Consider the following 5841-nt stretch of genomic DNA (forward strand, 5'->3'; position numbering starts at 1 on the left):
CGGGGCCCCGCGCCTGCGCCCGCCTCCGCCCCGCTCGGCGGGACCCCCGCCTCGGCGCGCGCCCACCCCCGCGCGACCCCGTCCCCTCCTCCCAGCACGGCCAGAAAGAGAAAATGGCGCTCGATTTGCCTCCGGAAGTGACGCGCGCCCTCATTTGCATGCCAGTACAGCCAGCCAATGAGGGGAGAGGGTGCATGGGCCCCCCCCCCCCCGGGCACTGCCCCACAGGACCCTTGGGGCCCCTGTCTGAAGCTGGACTGGAGACTCTGGAGTGGGAGTGGGGGGTCCCCTGTTGTAGACCCCCCCCAACCCCCTTCCTGCCACAGTGGGCTGTGCTGCCAGCCTCTCCCTTGCATCCCTGCAAACTCTCGAGAGAGTTTGGGTAGGTGGTGACGTCATTGGAAGGGGCGGGGCAAGGGTGTCGTTCACCACGTGACAAATCACGTGGGCCCACCAGCGCTTTGACTTCATTTGCATGGCATGGGGTGGAGCTAGTGGCCGTGGCAGGAAAGGGTGGCCCCGCCCACATCTCAGAGCCAATAGGAAGGCGGCTGCGAGGAGAATCCCGCGCTGCCATTGGAGAACGCAACTTGGGCTCCGGGAGGTTGGACAAGTGCGCCCTTGGAATTGACACCTCTTGGGGCACGGCCTGGATGGGGGCTCCCGACCTCACGGCCCTTTTCTGAGAAAACGGTCCCTCTCTCCTGAGAAGTCTGCTTTCCAGTGGGAGCCACTGTCCGTCGCGGGGGAGGAGGAGAACCGCGCGTCTGTCAAACCCTCAGCCGGCCCGCGGGTCCCCCCGCGCACAGCCGCTCGGGCCGCCGGGGCACCCACTGCCCGCGACGCGCGCACGTGGCCTGGGCCCTCCCCGCGGGGTCGGACCCGCGCGCCACAGGCACTCGTGCACCGAGACGGGGACAGGCGTGCAGCCCCGTCCTCCCTCTCCGGCCCCCTCGTGCCCGCTCCAGACCCAGCCCTCCGCGTGGACGCGCCCCGGCAACGCCTGCCCTCCTCCGCTCACCTCAGCCCAAGAGCCTCCTCGTCCCGGAGCACCAGGACCATCGACTTGGGCGTCCCCAGCCCCGCAGCGCGCCGGGCACCCCTGCTTCCGCAGCAGCCGCGCTGACCTTGGAGCCAGTTTAGGGGACGCGTCTGCCCGTGCTGCCCCCTGTCCGTCCTCCCCTGGGCCCGCTCCCCTTGCGCAGCCCCTCGTGTTCAGTCATCCGCCTCCCACAATGGCAGCCTGTCCCTCTCTACTGGGACCTTCTCCTCAGGACGGCCCAGTGACCCCAAACACAACAGGCACTAAAGAACTGAATGAATTTGAAAACATGTTGAATTCCGGACTGATGCTACACCCCTATAGGACTACAAGTCATAATTGAAGGAGAGTTTGATCTTTCCATCTAGTCATGAATTATGATGCAATGTGATCATGAATCACAGAGCTAAATGGGTACGATATCCCTATATATCGTCCTTGAAATCATGGGTGTGCTTAAAAGTAAAGCTGAAGCCTTCAAGGGCCTCTTGATCTAGATCAAGTTGCTCTAAGGAGAGCACTGGGTCACAGTTCTCCACGGTTGCTTGGACTTCCTGGACTCGACAGCCTCATGCTCTCCAGCCATGGCCCTCACCACTCTGTAGAAACTCCTGGGTCACCAGCGACCTCATAACTGTTGGACCCAAGAACAGAGGGGAGTCCTCACCCTTCATCTGTAATCCCTCTCCCTTTCCGGAAGCCTTTCTCTCCCTGACCACTCCCAGACGTGCTCTTTCACCTCCAAGCTCTGACTGTGCCTTACCTCTCCACCAGCTTCTCTCCCTCAGCCCATCCTGGACTGTGGGTCTCCAGGATGACATCTACTTTCACTCCTTTTTCAACACATATTCGTCACCCACATCCTATGTGCCAGGCACTGTGCTAGGTACTGGAAATCCCATCCCTCTCATTGTATTACTCTGCTCTCCCTACTTAATATCAGTAGTAGATTCAAATTTCATTATTTTAATTCCAAATCAATGTGTATACCTCTTTTGTAAGCTTCACTTTTATTTTTCCAGCTGCCAATGGGGCAGCCCCACTTGGGTTTCCCACAGGCACCTCGGATGTAAAATGTTCCAAACAGCCCATCAACCGTCTTTGAAATTATAGTAAGCGGTGGGCTAAACTGTCCTTCATTTTCCCATCTCCAGTTTTCCAATTTTACATCCTAAACGTTCCTCAAATCTGTTGTCTCACCAGCACCTCGGAATTCAGGTCACCCTCTGATGAACACCAACACGAGCACCCACCTTATCTCCAGCTTCGGCTCATCAGGTACATTCTCTAGGCAGCCATCCCAGAGACGTACCTAAGACAAACTGAACCCCGCCATTCCCCTTCCTATCTTCACACATTCCACATCCTCCCAGGATCAAGCCCAGTGGTCAGCATGGCACCCAAGCTCTCCAAGCTTGACCAGTCCCAGCCCATCTCCTGCCATCAAAAATACCACACAGTGTCCATGGAGTGCCTGCCCTCCCCAACACCTGAACCAATTTTCATTCCACTGCCATGCGAAGCTGAGTTCTGCTGCCCTCTCTTCCAGGAAGATCTCCCTGACCACCACCGCTCCACACAGAAACATCAGAAAATGTGGCAGGCACTTCTCCTTGGTGTTCTGGAACATTCTGTGTGTCTGTCACTGTACTCACTGGGTTGTCCCATCACCATCTGCTAACGTGTTTGTCTCTCAGGAAGTACTCTGCCAGCAGGAACCGTTTCTTCTTCTTCACCATTGTACTCCTGATGCCTAGGTTACTTGAAGAAATAACATAAGTAAATATTTTAATAAATACAAGATAACTTTAATAAATGTTGAATAAAAGTTTTCTCCCAGCTTATTATTAAAAATTTTAAACATATTGAAAAGTTGAAATAATTATACAGTGAGCACCATCACCAAGATCTTATCATTAACAGTTTGCTCTATTTGCTTTACTACGCAGCTACGCACCTCTTGATCCATCCTCTCTTTTCTTATATATACATTCAAAAAAAATTGCCAACATCAGTCCACTGCATCCCTAAATACCTCAGCATGGGTGTATAATGAATGATGTTTCAAACTACAGTCCACAGCTGTGAGGTTGAGAGGACTGTCCCTCCCCACCACAGAAGGAATGAGCAACGGGACCTGGTGGAACTGGTCGAGATTATGTCCAAAGAGTTGGGAAAGTGCCCGGCGGGGATGTCAGCAACTCACTTCCCAGCACACGCGTGTTTGCTCTGCTTTTCCTTCTCCCACTTGCCATCAGTACAAGGACAGATGCTTTGATTTTCGTTCTTTAAAAGTGAAGATGCTATGCTGAGTCCTTCCTACTCTCTCATCTCGTTCACCCCATAATCTGAATCAGCATTTGTGATATAATTGTCCAGCATGACGAGAGCAATCTGGGTAACCACAGAAGAGAGGAAAATCGTGAACTAGCCCCAGAGCCTGTGCTACCCTTGTGCACATTTAGAAGCAGGGAAGCCCTTGGGTCTTGCGCTGCCCAGAAGGCCCTAACTTGGGGACAGAAGTGTCATTATAAAGTGCCTTTGTATGTAAAGAGAGGAGCGGAAGCATCCTTTCCTCTGAGACACAGACCCTGGTGAAGACAGTGGGCTTGATCTCAGCCGCACCCGCTCCCGCGGCGGCTTGTCCCCACGTGGAGTCTGCACAGTGCCCAGCCACATGCGGCAGCACTGGCTGATCTACGAACACGCTGTAGACAAGCTCATCTACGATAAAATATATTGCTGCGGTTCATCCAAAACCACTGGAATTTCTACAGAAAAGAGGGCAAGTTACTCTTTGTGAACAACTTACATCTAATCATGCCTTTCTTGCCTACGTTCTATGTATACTTTTTGTGTGTCTACTGGGTGCCAAGGAGACAGTGATGAGCAGAAAACAAAAGCTTGGAATCCCGTGGAGGAGAACATCACTAGTGAAATAGCTACAGAGTGAGACTTTAATTATAAACTGAGGGAGCCCCGCTTGCGGGCTCAGTCGTTTAAGCGTCTGCCTTCAGCTCAGGTCACAATCCCAGGGTCCTGGGACCAAGCCCCGCATCGGGCTCCCTGCTCAGTGGGAAGCCTGCTTCTCCCTCTCCCACTCCCCCTGCTTGTGTTGTCTCTCTCGCTGTCTCTCTCTCTCTGTCAAATAAGTAAATAAAATCTTTTTTAAAAAATAAGATAAAATAAGCAGAGGTAAACACTCCTGCAGCAGGTAAGCTCTCCACAAGTCTGCAACGCAGAAACCCAACCTAGAGTAGCGGCCTTGCGGGAGCAAGAACCTGATGTCAGAAAGACAAGAAAACATTAGTGGATCAAGGCAGCGAGACATGGTGAGGGGAGGCAACTCCAGCAGCAGGAACAGCCCCTGCAAAGGCCCTGTGCCCGGGGAGAGCACGCCCTAGGCATGCTGATGAAAGAATCCAGAATGAGCAAAGTGCAGAGCCTGGGAAGAAAAACACTACGAGAGCAGGTGAGGGACCAGATCATGAAACCACTGGTCCTAAGACCAGTGAGAAGCCCATTAAGGGTTTTCACCGGGTGCGTTGATAGAATTGGATTTGTATCTGAGAAGTACAGGTGGCTATAGCGGGGAAGAAAGACTCAAGATGGGAGGAGGGAATTTGTGGGAACAAGAGCCAGGAGCTTGTTGGACGGGCCCAGGTGGGAGAGCTGAGATTAGGGGAGGAGCTGGCAGAACGAAGAGAAGCAGACAGCTGTGAGAGATATTTAGGAGGCGAAGTGAGGAAGACATGGTGATAGTTTGGACCCTGCTGTGAGTGGAGAGTCAGGAAGGATAGCACCGAATAACTTCACAGTAAAGCCTGACTGAATATGGGCAGAGGACCGACTACACATTTCTCCCAAGAAGACATCGCGACAGCCAACAGACACATGAAAAGATGCTCAACTTCACGAATAATCAGGGAAATGCAAATCAAAACCACAATGAGCTATCACCTCACACCTGTCAGAATGGCTAGACTCAAAAAGACAAGAAATAACCAGTGTTGGTGAAGACATGGGGAAAGGGGAACCCCCGTGCACTGCTGGCAGGAATGCAGACTGGGGCAGCCACTGTGGAGAACAGCATGGAGGGTCCTCAGAGTATACAAATTAGAAATACCACATGACCCAGTAATTCTACTGCTGGGTATTTACCCAAAGAAAACAAAAACACGAACTTAAAAAGATATATGCTCCCCTATGTTTACAGCAGCACTATCTACAATAGCCAAGATCTGGAAGCAGCCCATGAGCCCACCCGCTGAGGAACGGACAGAGAACATGTGGTGTAGATTTGCCTGCAGTAGTAGTCAGCATAGGAAGGAATGAGATGGTGTAGTCTGTAACACAGATGGACCTAGAGGGTATGCTCAGGGAAGTAAGTCAGACAGAGAAACACAAATACTATATGGTTTCACTTACACCTGAATCTAAAAGGCAAAACAAATGAACACGGAGCACAAACCGATGGTTGCCAGAGGGAAGGAGGGGAGGGAAATGAGCAAAATGGGTGAAGGGGAGTGGAGACACAGGGTTTCCATTACGGAATGAATAAACCACAGGAATAAAAGGTACGGCACAGGGAATACGGTCAGTGTGTCATAGCGCTGCATGGTGACAGACGGTAGCTATTCCTGCAGTGAGCACAGCCCACTGGAGAGATGGTCCGTCATTACTGCACACCTGAAACTAAACCGTGTGCCAACTGTGCTCAAATAAGATAAGTAAGTACATATTTTTTAACACAAAACCTCCAAAGAGAGGAAACAGACCGTGGAAGCAGGAAAGAGAAT

This window comes from Lontra canadensis, unplaced genomic scaffold (assembly GCF_010015895.1).
Source record: "Lontra canadensis isolate GAN:19392208 unplaced genomic scaffold, GSC_riverotter_1.0 scaffold44, whole genome shotgun sequence".
In the NCBI taxonomy this organism is placed as follows: domain Eukaryota; kingdom Metazoa; phylum Chordata; class Mammalia; order Carnivora; family Mustelidae; genus Lontra; species Lontra canadensis.